We start from the raw sequence: 18,278 nt of genomic DNA, 5'->3' as shown, positions 1-18,278 counted from the left end.
GAAGCATCTAATTATTTTCACCTTTCAAGATGAAATTAGCATGTGTATAGATCTAACCTAAACTTAGAGACCTAGGCAAAGTCTTTTGGTTTTGAGGCTTCCAGGCTTCCTCTGTCTGCCAAGCACTCACTAATACAAACATTTCTTTGCCTCTAAATGCCTTCTAAGGGAATGGCAGTGTTTGCTGTGGGTTTGAGACAAAATATAACTTAGCCTATTCTCCACTGCTCTCCTTAAAGTCGGGGAGCCCATCTTTTTCATCATTGTGCCCCCAGAGCACATAGCCTTTTAAAAAGCAAACCTTTGGTTAAGGTTTGAAGGATGGAGAGATGGAAGAGGCCCATGTGCATATATACACTCAAACATAAAGAGCACCCCTTCTCTTGATCATGGGATATATTGTAGCATTGTCTCAGTTGCTATATTTCTGTTTGGAAGTTAAGATTTGATACTTTAAATAGCCCTGAGCTTTCATTTGGATGTTAAAGCTAAGGTCGTAGAGAGCTATCATGTGAGCATACAGTTCTGAGAAAATGTAGCTGTCATTCTGTGATTGTATCTTAGCTCCCAGAAGCACTAATGCTACTCTTGAATGCTTTTCAAAAGTAGAACATACAAATAATGCTCTTAAACTTAAAAAAAAAGTCCTCAAATTTACTGTTTATAAACCATTTCCAGTTGTTTCATGATGCAGAGCTTCTACAGATAGAAGACACTTTAGAAGTAATATGTGATAGTCCAGTGCCATTTCCATGGGAAAAAAACAAATTTTATATTTTGTGTTTTAATAAAAGTGACTCAGGGAAAGTTTTTAAATTATGTTTTTCACTTAAGCAATTACAAATATAATTTCATATGTTTTTGGAATGTCACATATCAGGAAGCCCACTGGTTTAATTAGATTTGTATCTTTATGCCAGTAGTATTTTATCCATATAGAGCTTAGTAATCACGGAAAGCATCATCTGAATATGTATATGTGTTTGAATCACATTCAAGTGCAAAAGCCATGACAGGTTCCCAAAATGAGATTTATATATGTTTTAACCAAACTTGCAGCCAACCTTTCAAGGTCAGTTTGGAGTTTCTGTGAAAGACAGAGAACTAAAAGATACTTTAAACTTGCTGGTTTAGAAGAGTTTGAGGAATGGAATGGAGGACAGTGTCAGAACCAGTTTGGAACCACTGGACCAAATGTGGTTTCTGTTGTTTCCAGTTAGGATAAATTGGTGTGTCTGGAAGCCAGTCTTAGTTCTTGCTTTATAACCTTTTATAATGTTTTTGTTATTTAAAAATAATAGGAACACTTCCATAGCTTTAAAGAGAAGGCTTTGGGGTGTTGTCCTCTACTGCACTTGTTTTGTTGTCCTTAGGCTGATGCCTCCACTCACTGCAAAGCGCTGAGTTACTTTGTGACCCACAGGCAGAGCAGGAGGCCCAGACACTGCAAAGTGCCCACTGGTGCACTTCAGGGATTTGTTGCAATCTTGTCAGCTGCTGTGGAGACTGCCCAGGTTTCCTGTGACACAAACTCTTCTTGTTTGGATGCAGTGTGCTCAGTTTCATTCTTAAAGGTTATATATCTGCAGTCAGGTGATAGATTAGCAATGAGGCAAGTGGGAAAAGAATAGTCTGTTTCATGTCTTAAAGCACATTTGAGAGTGAATGGAGCTAATAGACTAATTCCAGGAAAATAGGTTTGTTTGACTTTTTTTAAATGGTCCCTATTTGCACAAAAGTTGAGCATAATCTTCAGTATATACATGTCAGAATTAGAATATGGTTCAGAAAAGAATCTAGGTCTTAACTGAGCCTTAGTCTGGGTGGAAAAAACAGGCTGAATTTTCCAACTGCTCGTGCAAAGAAGCAGCTATGAAAGTACATGCCACTGTTTTGTGTCTTAGATCTCTCAGATTATTATATCATGTAGTAGATTCTTAGGTATGGCTGGATTGAAAGAAAATTCTAGTTACCACATTTTAATTGATAACAAATAAGACAAATGAGTGCCTTAGGTTGAAGGTAACTCACAAGTTATAAACTTACAGAATTGATCATTAAAAATTCAACTACCATGTATGTATAGGTACTTACAATGAATGTTACATGGTTTTACCTTGTGGTTAATTTAAAAATCATGTGTCCTGTTAAGTAGTGGAAAATGGTCAGAAAACTATCACTATAAAAATAGATTGTCAGTCACATCCTGAGCTCTCATTTCTCAGGAGTCCCTTGAAAAAGGTTTGCCCCAGACTCATGTGTGTTTGTGAACATTGTCTTTCAAGGGTCTCCCCAGCTGGCCGGGTAATATTCTGCCCCCGCTCCATTTTCCTAAGCAGTATTGGAACAAGCCAGAGAGCCCTTGCCACTCTGAATAAAAATATTCTAGCCCCTCAAACTCTTAATCTTAGGTTAAGAATTCTTTTTGAAAGGATTTGGGAATGCTCTATGTGAAAGTTTTTTGGGAAAAGGCAGTATTGTGAGGGATTTTGTTTTGGGTGTAGTGAGATGTCTCCGTCTCCTGGCTGGCTGCGTTTTTTTCCAGCCCTAGCCGTACATTTTGCAGGCTCCTGTTCGCTGCCGCTGCACCAGCACCAGCAGCTCTGGGGGTTGGTGAGCTGCAATCTGTTATGGAGATAAATAACGCACTTGGCATGACACTCCCACTCTCCTCTTTAATTTGTCTTACACAAGGAAAATTATAATTAAATCATTCAGGGTAAACCCTTGAGTATAGAGAAGGGAAAAAACACACTTTGGTAAAGATAACCAATAGAAAGAAACCTGCTTCTCTGTTGCACAGGGTCCACACATCTCTCTCAGTATTCAGCACTGTGACAGGAGGAATAGCCCATGTGATTTGGGAGGTAATACCTACACCCAGATCAAGGCTTCTTAATATCCTGTCCCTTTGCAATCACGGACATTCAGCATCATCAGAATTCAGGACTGGCGCCGTGCTTCATGCTTTGATTTTCTCCCGACAATTTAATCACATTTATTGTGCTGATTATATATAAATTCATTGGTGCAGTAAACGTACCCCTGTCAACAGTGCCTGAGAGAGAATCGGGGGTAGGGGGTGGGGATGAGATGGTTTCAGCTGCAGAAGCCAAATGGAGCTGACAGAAGAAAAAGGATCTTCCTGACTTTTACTGTCAGGTAGTTGTGGTTCCATAGGTAAATAACAAAGTTCAAACCTAGGCTACTGGTAAACAAAAGATACTATCTTGTTTTCTTAACTTATCTGACTGTCTTGCTTTAGGAATTCCAAGTTTTGGTGTGGGTAAACAAAATCAACAGAATGCAAATGAAACATTTATTAAAATGCTAAATTTAGTAAAGCCCTTGGAGCTTCTTGGATCAAAGCAGCTATGTAAATACAAATAGCAATTACTACTTAAATAATTGCCTGAATTAAAATTATAAATATCACATTATGTTATGGTATATTAGGGAAAGGGAAGGGAGCTCACATTTAATCAGTTCTTTCTCTGTACCAAGCACTGGCTAAACTCTTGCCTTTGGAGTCATGTCTCATTGTATCCACATGACCCCTGGGAAGCAGTAGGGATTATTATATCCATTTTACAGATGAAGAAATTGAGTCATAGAGATTAAATAACTGACCTAGGGTCACAGAACTGGTTAGTGGCATAACCACGATCCAGATTTTAAGCCTATCTTGCAGTGTTTATAATACAGCACTTAAAGTTTCCATTCAGCTTAGAAGTGAATATAGCCATGCATCTACAATGACATTCCAATCATGGATGGACTGCATGTAGGACAGTGGCCCCATAAAATTATAATGGAGCTGAAGAATTTCTGTCACCCAGTGATAATGTCACAGCGCGTTACACGTTTGTGGTGATGCTGATGTAAACAAACCCATTGTGCTGCCAGTCGTATAAAAGTGTAGCATATACAATTATGTACAGTACATATTACTTAGCAATAACCAACTTATTGGCTTCTGTATTTACCATGGTATAGTTTTTATTGTGTAAAACAGTATGCCATTTTCCACGAACCTCTGGCAGCAGCCTACATAGTATGAGTATACATCTCATATTATGTTGTGTTGATTGCATCATTTTCACATGCTTGATTTAATCTGGTGTTGTTTTGTGCAGTAACATGGGGCACAGTCTTACAGCCTAGGAGCAATAGGTTATACCATGTAGCCTAGATGTGTTGTAGGCTGTACCATCTAGGTTTGTGTAAGTGCACTCTGTCATATTCATTCAACAACGAAATCACCCAACGGTGCATTTCTCAGAATGTATCCCTGTCGTTAAGCATCACATAACTACTTAATTATGATAAATTAAAGTCAGTGTTCCTAAAAGAATTTTCAAATTTAATTTAAAATCAATTCAACAACACATGTATTCATTTAACCTACTGTGTGCAAATCAGAATATTTAAAAGAAAAAGCAGTTTCCTATTTTAACTTGGATCCAGATATTTACTAGGCCTTTCATAATGGGGGAGGGTGGGTAGGATTAGCAAAATATAAATTACATGGTTTGAAATAGCACATAAAAAAAACAAAAATGAACCCCATGCAAGATTTGTACACAAGCAAATGCAAAACAAGCCTCTCTTTCTTTTAAAAGTATCCTCACTTTCCTTCCTGCCTTATAAATCTTACACTTCCTCATGGAATACATCATATGGTCTTTATTTTACTTCAGCTGTCCTCTGCAGTACGTATTAGAAATATTCCTTTTTTTGTGATCCTTCCCAGATTTTTGCTTTCAGCTCATCCACCATCAGTGGGTGTTTTATAACTTTAGTATTTCTCAGTTTCATAGCTCTTATAGGTATTTGCTCCAAGGCTTCTTTAAGCATTGGGTAAAGAGGTTTCTTTAAACTCTGGAAAGATCACAGTTGTATAGCCTCTTCTTTTGTTGCAGCTGTCATAGTGTTTCTCAGAGTCAGGTGACCAGATTGGGCCCCCTTCTCTCTGAGATCTAAGATGCCTTCATCCACTCACAGCATCCTTCCTGCATTTTCGTTTTCATTCTCATTTGTTGACTCCGCGCTGTGCATTCCAGTCACTTGCGTTTTCTACACTCTGCAGTTGGCAGCTATTTTCAAGTAGCCCTTGAAGGTTTTTGCTTGGCTAGTGTCCTGTCAGACAGTTTCACTTGATACACAGTCTCTGTTTTTTATTTGTGGCCTCTGGACATGTTGCCTTGTATTTGACTATGTAACAATAACATTTGTGTTTACCCGCTCTTACTATTTTCAAAAGGCCAGGGTCTCTGGGACAGGCCTGGTGCTTTCTTTTGTTTTGTTGGTTTTTTTTCTTTCTATTTTTTAAACTAAATTCTGTGTTGATGAATAAATATTGGTGCTTTTGATTTATTTTCTAAAATTCTAGACGCTTGGTTTCAGGTCTGTTCTAGATTCACAAGCCTCTAAGTTGTATTTTTATTCTTATTTAGTGCCTTTGAGCCAGATAATTAATAAAGCAGTAAGCTCTAACTTCTCATCATTCTGCGTAGCTCTTCCTCAATGCAAGTTTTGTTTTGTTGTTTTGGAAAAACAGATGCTTTCTCCTGTATTTCTTTTGATTTAAAGTATTTAAACATGCTGCTTGTTTACCACAAATCTTCATTTCCCATTACTTTGGAGAACCTGCAATCAAATTGTCCCAAATTGTCCTCACATTTGTCACTGCTACTTTCTGCCAGTATGTGTTGAGGAAATTGATCTGTAATAGAGATCAGCAAATTATACCTACCAGCCAAATCTGACCCACTGCTCATTTTGTAAATAAAGTTTTATTGGAACATGGCAATACTCACTCATTTATAGATTATCTATGGCTACTTTTATGCTATAGTGCCTGGCTTGAGCAGTTGTAGCAAAAACAATGTGGCCCTCAAAGACTAAAGTATTTACTGAAAAAATGTTGCCAGCTCCTAACCTTAACTAGTAGACCATGTTCCTCAGATTTCCTGATGATACTCTCACAGGTATTTGTTAAAACATACAGATTCTTAGGCTTCTGCCATAAAGATTTGGATTTCACTGATTTGATGAGATGTGGGAATTTGTGTTTGTCATACATACACTAGGTTCTTGCTAAGCAACTTGAGCAACTTCAGCTACTTGGTCATCACTCGGGACGTGTTGGAAATGCAAAGAGCCAGGTGACACCAGAGCTGCTAAGTCGAATCTGCACTGTAACACAAGCCCAGGGCTGTGGCATGCGTACTTAACCATGAGAAGCAATGCAAGTGGCATGTTCATTCAGGTCTCCTTGGTTTGGGCACTGTTTGGAAGTAAGAGTTTTTTTGTGAAAATTTTGAAGACTAATTGCTTCCCCTTCTGCTGTGAGCCAGCAAAGTAGAGGTAGCAGTGCTGGAAGGAGTGAAGAGCTGGCACGTGATGGTGATGATAATGCAGCCACCATTTATTGAACTACTATTTTGTGCTGGCCACATATATAAAGAACTGGACATCAGCCTTGATATTCATTTTCCTATTTAATCCTCACAGTAACCCTGTGAGCTACTTACTGTCTTTTTTGTACAAATGGTATTGTGGGGCTAAGAATGATTTCATAACTTACAGAAGACACACAACTAGGAAATCGAGTAGAGACTGGAACCAAGGTCTCCCTGACTCTCAGGTCCTTGCCATGACTACCATAGTCTGGTGGTTCCCAGGTGGGCTGCTGATGTTTACCACAGATGCTCCACCCCAGGCTATTGGATTAAATTTTCCAGCCTGTGAAGCACAGAGATCAGGACCTGGCCTGAGGAAAAACCTACCTGCTCAGCTATAGTCTGGGAGAAGCCCCAAGAGTTACTCTGCTGAAAGTTCTTCTACACTCATCTTTTTGCATAGAACTAAGTCAGGTGACCAGCAGTGGAGTGTGGAAAGAGCAGGCCTTCCGTGTTCTGTCATCTCTAGGGGACCAGAAGGAGAAGGGGGTATGGCCAGTTTTTGTGACCCAAAATACAGATCCTTCTTTCAGCTCCAGAGCAGACACTTTGTAGGTCACCTATCCCTTGTCTCTCTGCTTGGGAAATAGTCTGTTTAGGGCAAAAACATTCTGCTTATGTCAGTAAGAAGCATCTTGGAGTCAGTCAACAATTTGTACCCTCAATGTGCTGCTGGGTGTTTGACAACTATAAGTCTGTGAAGAGCTGCAGTGCATTTGTCTTGTTGCTTACAACCAATCTGCTCCTGGGTCTTAGAAAACAGAATCGAGGTTTTCTCTGCGTTGTGGCATGGCACTTTATCAGCTGTCATTCACACATTCGGAGAGCGCAAAAGGAGAAAATCTTTAAAATATTGGCTTTCCCTAAGGGATCAGTTTATGGGTTTTCTTGACTATTTACTTTATGACGTGATTAAAAGAAAAACTCCATCATTATTCTCTGAGAGCTGTTGTGTACTTTTTACCATAGCATACCATCATTAGACTTTACAGATTTTCTCTCTTCATTGTGTTTAAATGATACATACTTTCCAATAAATGACATCATTGCCCTGGAGAGTCATGTTCATTTTATGTTTCTCTTAAATGTATTTGATTTTGATATTTTTCTTGGGATTCTGTGTAACAGGAATCCTAATTGTGGGCTATTTCATATCCAGCTGCCAGCTTTCCCCACAAGTATACATGAACCCTCAGTGCCTCTCATCATGCAGGGAAGACATTCTTCTCTGTTGAGTTGCTCCTGCTGATAGGGTTTTTTTTTTCCACCAGATCCCTTTGTTGATACCCAACCATTTTACAGGAGTTTGCACTTGTGTGGAAGGGCCTGTGCCCCCCTCCTCCTAAATATGCATTAGCTGTCTCAGTGTTTATTCTGAGAACAACAGTGTGAAGGAAAGTATAGCAGAGGAACAGTGAGGACCAGTCTTTTGGGAACTCTGGGGGCATTGTTCCTTGTACTGGGTTAAGAGTTTTGTTGAAATGCACACTTTGCCAGTTGGATTAAATGAATAGAAAATTTTCTTTGCCAGATATGGGATCCATCCAAAAGTAGAAAAAAGTTGCATGACTTGGGAAAGTCCTAGCATTGTTCCAATTCTTGTTTCAGTGACAAGTAGGAGTCCTGCGTTCTCAAGCCATTAATGGGCCCGATGAGGGGGCACCTCTGCATGAGGCTTAAATGGAAGTTGTATTCTTTTTCAAGATTGCAGAGATGCCTTTGCCACCGGTGTTACCCCACAGCCTGGTTCTGCGGCTCTTCCCGAGGAGCCCCCACATGCTAGCTGGCTCCCTTGGGTAATGCAGATGCATGTAGTGCATATGCACAGCCATCCTAGACTTCTGTATTCCACCCCCTTTGTAACCAGTCAAAGCATAAGTATATTATAAAGTATATTCTACTCATTAAAACAATAGTGGAAGCTCACAAAGGGAAATTGTTAATATGTGTTCCAGCTTGTCATTCTGCCCATGTGAATAAAGAAGATAACTGTTCCTTTGGGAAACTATTTTGGGAATTGAGCAACAGATATGCTAGCCAGAGAACTCTCTTAACTGTAATTTTCCTTTCTGTGTGTGCTCAAAAATAACACCCTGATGGGCTCCTCAAGTGCCTCTGACATACAGAGCATGATTGCACAGCCCAGGTGGTGTTAATATGGGACAGTCCCCTGGGCACATGGCACCAGGATTTGTCCAGCTTGTCAGTGTCTTCATCCAGATGGCAGTCTGTCCCATTCACAGAAAGGCTCCAGGCTGAGCCTGCTGGGTACTGTGCTCAATGTAGTGTGAAGAGGGGGGCTTCTACTCACAGCAAGCTCCCCAGAGACATTGTTTCATGGTTACACTCAACTAAGAAATTCCAGAAGAGCCTTACTGGCTTCCTTTTCCCCCGATTCATTTTTAAAAGCAGATAGTATAATTCAGGTGCATGAAACACACACACAGAGAGACTTTTTCTGGTTAGTTTACTTGTGGGTTAACTCAGTTTAAGGATGGTGTACTTGCACTAGAATTCTGTACATTTTGTAGCTTTTATTTTCTATTTTTGCATTTTCAGTTGTGAAAACTATTTTCAATGTACAGTTTGGATTGTTGGGTTAGTTTATCTAGTTAATTAGTTTTTCTTTTTAAGTCTTAAAATGAGAAAAGGGAAAGGAAAGAGAAAATCATTATCAGTCTTAGAAATCAGAATGAAACATTCCCTAGTGTTGTTAGAACTGAAACAGGGAGAATCAAGAAAACAGGGATTTTTTCCCATAAATAAGGTGGAAAAAAAGGAACATTTTTAATGGCACTTTGAAAAATGTACCAGGAGGTTAAAGCCTTCTCCATTTGTATTCTCAAATGTTGTTCTGCTTTTGTGTAACTACTTGTATTGTTTGGTAAACACACAGACCCCATAGCAACTGTAGCTGATGATATTTATACTACCTGTAAGACTTCCCTAAACAAATAGACATTCTTTTATGACCTTCAAATTTCATTCCTTTTATAGTATTCAAGGAAATTAGTCCAGTGGCAAAGTTGATTCTCTCCATTTTCTGTCTTTCTTTTCCTTTTTAAAAAATAGTTTGAGGAATCTATACCTTTGAAGAATCTTTTCTCTGTGTATATTTTACATTTTGGCTGTGAATGTTGAAAGTGAAGGTACATTATGGCAGAAGATAATGAAAACCTGAAGTATTTGTGTAAAATGATGTGGTCTTTGATTTTAAGAGGAGCCATTTTAGTCATCCAGTGGGATTTCAGGTTATACATCCAAAAGGCTAAAACTTCACTGAAATTATTATAACAGACCGTAGACCTGGGCAGGCATCTGTGGCGTCCTCTCTTTTTTTAAATCCAAAATATTGATGGGAACATTTTGGTACATAGGAGCCCCTACATTCAACTTAAATTTTTCTTTGAGTCATATTTATGATAAAAACAAGATGTCTAGTGTTAAAGATCAGTGTGACAAGTAAATGGCAGTTTAATTAGAAAAAAAACATGAAACCAAGAGCTGGAATAATCCAGTGGTCTTTGAATAAATTACAGGATTATACACATGGAACTAAAAAGAAACTGAAAGATACATGGGCAGTTGTCCAGAGTTCAACAAAAATGTATTCCTAAGCAGGACAGAAGCCACTGCACAGTACTAATGTGTATCCACTCATTCCACAAAACTTACCAAGCTCTACCCACACTCCACATGTCCTGGGCTCTGGGGATGCAGCCATGAGCTCGACAGTCTGTCCTCATGGAACTGACGTTGCAGGAGAGAGATAGAACACACAAGTAATTACATTACTAGAAAGACAGACATAATCAAGTTCTGAAAAAAAGGAAAGCAGGAAAGGGGGAAGAGTGAGGCTAATGTTACTATTTGGGTAAATTGCTTGGTATGGCAAAGATTTTCTGAGGAAGTGACTCTTGAGCAGATGTGAAGAAGTGAGGGAAGAGCCGAGCCTCCCAGGAAGAAGATGCAGCAGTAGCAAATGCCCTGAGGCAGGGAAAAGAGGATACCATGTATTGCTCAGGCAAGGCCCATACCTCTAGTGTGGGGGCAACTGTGTTTTTAGTAATTATGAGTGTGGACTCTGAAGCTAGACTACCTGCATTCCAATACAGACTGCCCACTTAAGTTACTTAATCTTGGTATGGCTCAGTTTTTGGGTTTGTTAATCTGTGAAATGGATATGATACCAAGCCATGCCTCATAGATTAACTGTGAGGATTAAATGAGTTAATAATGCACATTAGTTATTCACATTAGTCTCTGGCACATAGTAGTTGCTCAATAAATATTAACAATTACTGTTAAAGTCATCTATTCAGACCACATTTTTTGAGCATTTATTGTATACTAACTGTTGTATAAGTTCTGGGAATTAAAAGATGACTACAATATAGTTCTTCTCCTTTAGGAGCTCACAGTCTAATCAGACACACAAGCATGGAAATTGACTCTTGCAACATTAGGTAATAAATTCAGTGACAGTGGTATATACAAAATGTGATAATCTGTAATTTGTTTAAAATGGGCACTAGTGGAATATTATAGTGTGTGTTTTTCTACCCCACACATGCATCAGGTGAGAACTTTTTAACCCAATGAGCTCCATGAAGGAAAGATTCCATGTCTCTTGCTGATTGATGCATCCTGATCATCTAGGGCTGCCAGTCTGTAGGCAGTAGGTGCTGCATTTCACTGCAGAGACTAGATGAAATGTTCAGAAGAAGGAGGACTAATGAGCTATATTAAATATCAAGAACCTATTAAGAGTACATGCTACTGTTTGGCCACTGATGCTGTAGGAGGACCTGGGTAGCCTTTGTCGATACTTACTAATGCTCCAAATAAGAGACAGAGTTTGGGTTTCTGCTAAGGGTTAATTCTCAACCTTTAGCCTGCATCAGAATCATTTGGAGGACTGGCTCAACTACAAATTGCTGAGCCCCAGCTCCATTGTTTCTAATTCAGTAAGTTGGGGTGGGGCCTTAGAATTTGCATCTCTGACAAGTTTCAGGGAACATACTTTGAGATTGTTCTAGGACATCCCAACTGCTATACTACCACTGTGGTGTTCTTCCTTTTCCATCATTCAAAGTGACAGAAGTGATCTGGATGACTGTTATTTACTGTCAGTGTTCCCAGTGCCTAAATTCATCATTTCAAAGAGAAAAAGTTATAAGACTATGATTCATTAAAAACATATTTTATGGAATAAAATTCCTTTAAAAATTCTTAACATTGGCCTTTAACTCATTTATAGCAACTCTGGTTTTGTCTTTCTAATTTCTTTAATGCTTGGAAATGCTTTTTATGCTTCAGTCATCTGCCTGTTCTCATTCTATTCCTTGTAGCAGTTGAGCTCCTACTGATACTTTGAGGACCAGATCAAATATTACATTTTATGTACCAGCCAGCAGTTCAGTTTTCCTTCTCTCCCCACAACTGGAGAATTGGGCAAAACTCTTTCTGAGAGGAAGAGAACATGGTCACAGTCTATGCCCATAGCCTCCAAAGGTATTTGATTATTCATTCACCCCACCATTATTAAAAATTTTGAAAATGCATACCTTCTAAGTGTACTTTAATTAAATAAATATACACGGCTAATATTTTACCTGTATTATAAAAATTAGAGGCCTGGGGTGGGGGAGAAATATGTACACATGCACACATGTATATTCATATATAAGTACTATTGCCTTAATAAATAAATTTTAATATTCTCCTGACCAGCCACTCATGAATCTTCTTATGAATCCCAGTGTAGAGACTCTGTTCCAGAAACCCAAAACCATGATTTTCACAAATTAGGTGTTTATTTAAACTAGCTGAGCAAAAAGAAAAAAATAGAGAAGAATTTAATCCAGTGGAGTCACTCAAAGGAAACAAATGCATGTGTGTGGTGTTTTTAAGCCAATTTGTATCTTCAGCTTATTTGTTCTTTAATCTGTGCTTTCTCATCTGGCCCTCACACTACAGTTACATAATTCTTCTGAGTGTAAAGTATTACTGTGCTGACATCCATAGAGTATTGCGGGGGAGGCATTCAATAAGAAGAATTAGTACTGGAACTTAGATTTATGCTCTTTGGTTTTCTGGGTATTGTTGGTTCCTGTAACATATGGGCAAGGTTCCATCCACAGGTCCACAAAGATCCACAGATCTTTGACTCACCAATGCAAACACACTTGTACTGGCATAATGAGAGCCTGCCTAATGGTGTCAATAATTTTTGGATTAGTGATCCCTTTTCTGTATTGACACAGTTGCTCACAGCCACTCTTCGGAAAGCATTCTGTTTCCTTAACAAGATCCCAGTGTTAATGCTATCAGTGGTAAACTCAAACTCAGGATAAACCTTACTGGTGTCGGAAACAAAAGCTGGACTTCTGCCTCTTCTTGGTCTTTTCCTTTATTTATTCCTTTACTCGCACACAAACACAGGCATTCTGCCTTTATCATAGCTTGCTCTGTGTTTCTGATGGACTGACTGGAATGCACCAAATGGCCTCAAAAACTCGGCCCTCATTCCCCACTCCGTTGTGCTACCACATGCCCATACTGCAGGAGTCTGGAAATCAAGATGGCATGTTTTGCCCAGAGTAGCTGAAAAGGGAGATGGGGGCAGATTGGTGATGGGGATGGTGGAGAAAACAGCTTGCCAAAATCATCGCCTATCACGGTATCAACCTCAGGTTCTCACAGTTGGTAAAGCAGCCAATTACTAGTCACAGCTACAGCCTACAAGTGAAAAGCTTCCAGATCTTGAATGATAAGTTCTAGTTCTAAAAGCATGGGACATGCTTTATTGTGCATTGAGCCCTTTGTGGTTCTTTGTCCCCTAAGCAGCAGATGACCCTGACACTCTTCCCCATTGAAAATTCCAGTGGAAGTGCTGTGCAGGAACTTTGCCTCTGTGTCAGTGTTGACTCAGGAAGTAAATTCAGCACTTCATAAGCATTTCGTTTTCCAAACTTTAGTAATTTGAATTTGACTCATCACTATGAAGTTGCCCTATCTTCTTACATTATTATTTATATTATTTTCTTAAAATCGGCTTCTTTTTCATTTAAATGAAATAAGCATTATCCTAAGAAGTGGTATTTGTGAACTCAGAGATTAGAGATACTATATATACTTTTGTCCAGTCCAATTTAAGTAAACCTGCCAGTCTTTAAAAATCCTTTCATTAACCTGGTATTTTGTGGCATTATCTCTCTGAAAAGTTAATTCAAGACCATTCTTAATTCACATACATTCTCTACTTCCAAGTGCAGGGTTACCACCCAAGTTTAGATGATATGTTGGGCAGACCTAGAGTTTGGAAACTGTGAAGTTTGAGTTGTCAAACCCACTGATTCAACAGTGTAGGCCAGGGTATTCCTGATCAGTGTCACTCAACAGATTTGTGATAATGTCAAATTGGTGTTTGTTTAGCAGAAACAGGCAGAGGCAGGCAATGACCTTTTCTCTGAGCTAACTTCCTTCAGTCTTACCAGTTTGGGGGGGGTGTATGTGTGTGTGTGTGTGTGTCTATATCTATATATCTGTCTACACACACACACACACACACACACACACACACATATATATATATAAAGCAGCCTTGCATTTAATTAATAAATAACTCATAAATAACTTTTACATGTTTGTAGCTACTTTTGGTTAAGTTGCTCAGTACCACCCTTTTCCATATTTCTCCTTCTACTTTCTCTTCAACCCACAGTTAATAGAGAGGAGATTTCATGAGTGCTTCTTTAAGTGCAATCACTTTTAGGATAGATACAGGGAAGGAACTTTCAAGATCATAGTGCTCAAGTTGTGGGCAATCACCCAACACCATCAGCATCACCCGGGAGCATGTGGGATTTGCACACTTTTGGGCCCCACCCCAGAACTACTGAATCAGAATGTGCATGGTGAAAAGATCTCCAGGTGATTTATATCCATGAGAAAATTTGAGAAGCAGTACTCTCAGCAGTGGGAAAAGGAAGGTGGTGTGTCCTTATCCTTCAACACAATTTTGAACCTTAGGCCCAGTCAGCAGTCTTTGGATCATTCTCCTGCCATGTTCAGTTTTTGCCATATCTGCATGTGCTTATTACTACTTTTCATTTAATATTTTTCTGAAAATTGACTAACTTCAATAGGTTTCAGAAAAGATTACCACTGAGAAATCACAATTCTGATGATGTAGTTGAATTTTTTTCTCAGTAAACAGGAGTGTGAATCTGATACCACAAAAGTAAGGATATTTATATAGCACTCAAATTCACCCAACACAGCACTTTAATAGGCCATGCCCTGAGGACATTGCAGAAAGATGACCCTTTATTTCTCTCAGGTTAACTTGTAATTTGAGGGTGGGGGGAGGGAAGACCCTGAACATAGATGGGTTAATAGCTTTTATTTCATATGTAAAGTTAGTTAAGGTAGCCTTCACATCTCAAGGCACAATTTTGAGGGCAGATAATACAAGAATAATTTCTATCATTGTTTAAAAGCACAAATCTGACACTTAATAGACTAATTCATAGTCACTCCAATCGTAAGTTTTACTCATGAATATATCATATCACAAGGGAGTGTGAAATCCTTTAATTAAACATGATTTCAAAAGCAGCAGAAAAATGAGAAGATGAGTGTTCTGGGGAAGGAGAGTCAAGGACTCACTGCATGAGAGTGAAGGCTAGAGAAGCATGTGGACGTGTTCTGCTGCGGCAGGGGTGGGGGGGGGACCTCATCCTCTGTCACTTGATGCCAGGCCCTTTAATGGGCTTGGATAGAACATCCTTCTCTTTGTGTTAAGATTATAAGACTGATTGCCAACTTACTCCAGGGAAACTGATAAATAAACACATAGGCTAGCATATTTCTATAATGGGTAAAAAGTAAAACCTAAGACAGTATGTGATAAATGAGCTATCTGAGTCATCTCCTGACTCTTCAGTGTGAAGTAAAAAGCCATTTGCTTCTCCAAGTGTTTTCAGTGAAAGTCAAAGGAGAAAGATCATGTTTACAAAGCTACCAGGTATACCTGTGCAGTGCTTTACTACCATTTGCTGTCTCCACATCTCACTTGCACTTTTGAAGGCAGGCATGAGAACCCTGTCCCCCTGGAACTACAGCACAACACATGAAGACACTCAAGTTACTTTAGTTTCTACAAGACACTGGAATTTGACTTGCAGCTGATCTGGGGGAGATATGCAGTAGTATGAAAGATATGATCATAAGAGTGAACTCTAAAATGGAAAATCATGCTAGATATTTAAGTAATCACTTTGGCTATTGTGAACCTACATTGATCTTCTTTATAAGGGCAACTGATGTCAAGATCCAAAGCCAACTCTCCTGGTTTGGTTTCATTGAGGTTGACCTATTGTTATCAGTTGGTTCTTGAAAATTTAGTATAAAAAGTCTGAAGTCAGATTATTTTTTCAGATATCACTTCATCATGAGAAATCAAATACATACTGTCATGTACAAACCTAAGAAATCCCTGGTAAGATACTTAAAATCCCATTGAAAGTAGGATATGATAGCAAACCAGAAGGCAGGGAAATGTGGTAAGTAAAAAGTGGAGAGAGAAAGTGGGACTGTTTTAGTGTAAGTTGTTAAAGAATTTAGCAAATAGAAGGAAGAGTTTTTTTTTTTTAAATCACATTTCTTCAGCTTTTTTTTTTAAGATTTTATTTGTTTATTTTTAGAGGGGAAGGGAGGGAGATAGACAGAGAGAGAGAGAAACATCAATGTGCGGTTGCTGGGGGTTATAGCCTGCAACCCAGGCATGTACCCTGGCTAGGAATCGAACCTGGGACACTTTGGTTCCCAGTCCACGCTCAATCCACTGAGCTATGCCAGCCAGGGCAAGGAAAAGTTTTAAAGTAGCAGTGATTTTCATTGGCACTGTGATGATCATATTTTTATTACTAGACAGTCCTGACACTGTGTATCAAGAGAACACCTTTCTGGAAACCTGAGGTATCTGGACAACTTTCATGTTTAGTTAGGAAGAAGCTGACTCTTGCCAAGTGGCCCAAGTCCTAGACCATGGTGGATCTGAGAGAGAAAGATCTGTGGCTGACCGTGCCATGGGGTGGACATAAGGAAGCATGTGCACATGGATATGAGACAGAAAAATTGGAAAGAAGAGAGACAGACAGGTAGTGACCTGAGCCACAGAGAGGCACAGAGGTAGAATGTTGGTGAACTGGTTTTCAGCATTAGTACTCAGGGAGCCTGTCTCAGGGTCAGCATTCCACTTTTGTTGTCTGACTACAGGAAAGGCCAAACAGTGGGGAAGAGAGGGAAGGAAGCACAATTGCCCCTGATTCAGAAGAGGTGACACTGGTTGCTAGATTCATTGTGCTTTCTGGTGTGTATATTTGCAGAATATGAGGAATGGTTTAAAAGGAAATAGCCTACTGCTCTGCAGCAGTGATAAGGACTCTGTTACCCCTACTGGAAGGTATAGACCTCTTTCATTCTTTTTAAACAGTATTCATTAAGCACCTACACCTTATTTATCTTGTCAGTAACAGGATATGTCATTTGTGCCCCCTCCCTACCATCTGCATATTCTTGGTAGAAGTTTTACCACTGGGAGGAGCAATGTAGGCCATCTTGTGGGATTCCCTTCAGTTTTCAAATGCAGAAATGGGGAGCAGGGCAGTTAAATGACTTGCAGAGTTTCTGGTTATTGGCACAGCTGTCAATGAGAAATGAGGTCTTCATGCACTGAACTCCAATAGAGAAACAGTGCTGGTGTTCAGTGAGAGGCTGAGCCACACGCCTTTATGTGCAAAGCTCAGAGAGCCGCAAAGCACAGTTACAGAAGATGCATCAGCACACAGGGTTCGACAGGATCTGGAAACAGGGCCCCAGGCACTGATCCTTCAAAAAGTTTAGTTGCTGAGATTTTATTTTTATTAAATATGTGTATGTATATTTAATATGTATATAATTAATATATATTATATTGCATATATAATATATAATAGATAATATAATATAATATAATATATATGTATATATCTCTGTTCCCCCAAACTTTAGAAGTTATTTCATAATTTAATGTAACTTCAGAAGTTATAATTTAAGTATAAATTCTTATAAAAACACAAGCAGTATATTAGGGAAAATAAGTCTAGCAAAAATGAAATACAAAAATATTACAAACCTTACATTTATGTTTAGTTGGTTTTTGACAAAGATGGCAAGATGATTTATTTGGGACAGAAATAAACTTTTATTAAACAGCGTAGGGACAAATGCAAAAGAATGAAATTGGACCCCTTCCTCATACTATATATAAAAGTTAACTCAAAATGGGCCATAAACCTAAATGTGAGAAGTAGAGCTGTTAGAAGAAAACATAGGATTAAATCTTTATTACCTTGGATTAGTCAGTGGTTTCTTAGATGTGACATCAAAAAGCATAAGGAACCATAGGGGAAAAATCAATAAATTGAACCTCATCAAAATTTAAAACTTTTGTGCTTCGAAGCACACCATCAAGAAAAGGAAAAGACAGTCCACAAAATGGAATATTTGCAACTAATTTATCTGATAAGGGGCTTGCATGCAGAATACATTTTTTTGTTAATTTTTTATTGATTTTAGATAGAAACATCAATTTTTGCTGTTCCACGTACTTATGCATTCATTGGTTGACTCTTGTCTGTGTCTCCTGACCACAGATTGAACCTGCAACTTTGCTGTACTGGAACAATGCTCTAACCAACTGAGCTATCCAGCCAGGGCATCTTTTTAAATCTCTTGCTTTAAAAAAAGAAAAGGAAAAGGAAAAAG

At 38.8% G+C, this 18,278-nt stretch overlaps 1 protein-coding gene across 26 annotated transcripts in view; it reads left to right on the top strand.

Moving 5' to 3' along the window:
* FOXP1 (forkhead box P1) overlaps positions 1–18,278 on the top strand; it is a 627,100-nt gene that overhangs the window by 545,015 nt on the left and 63,807 nt on the right. The window lies entirely within an intron of this gene.

Source organism: Phyllostomus hastatus, unplaced genomic scaffold (genome assembly GCF_019186645.2).
Source record: "Phyllostomus hastatus isolate PE091 unplaced genomic scaffold, TTU_PhHast_1.1 phas_contig_16, whole genome shotgun sequence".
Classification (NCBI taxonomy): domain Eukaryota; kingdom Metazoa; phylum Chordata; class Mammalia; order Chiroptera; family Phyllostomidae; genus Phyllostomus; species Phyllostomus hastatus.
This window is presented reverse-complemented; position numbering and strand designations above follow the sequence as displayed.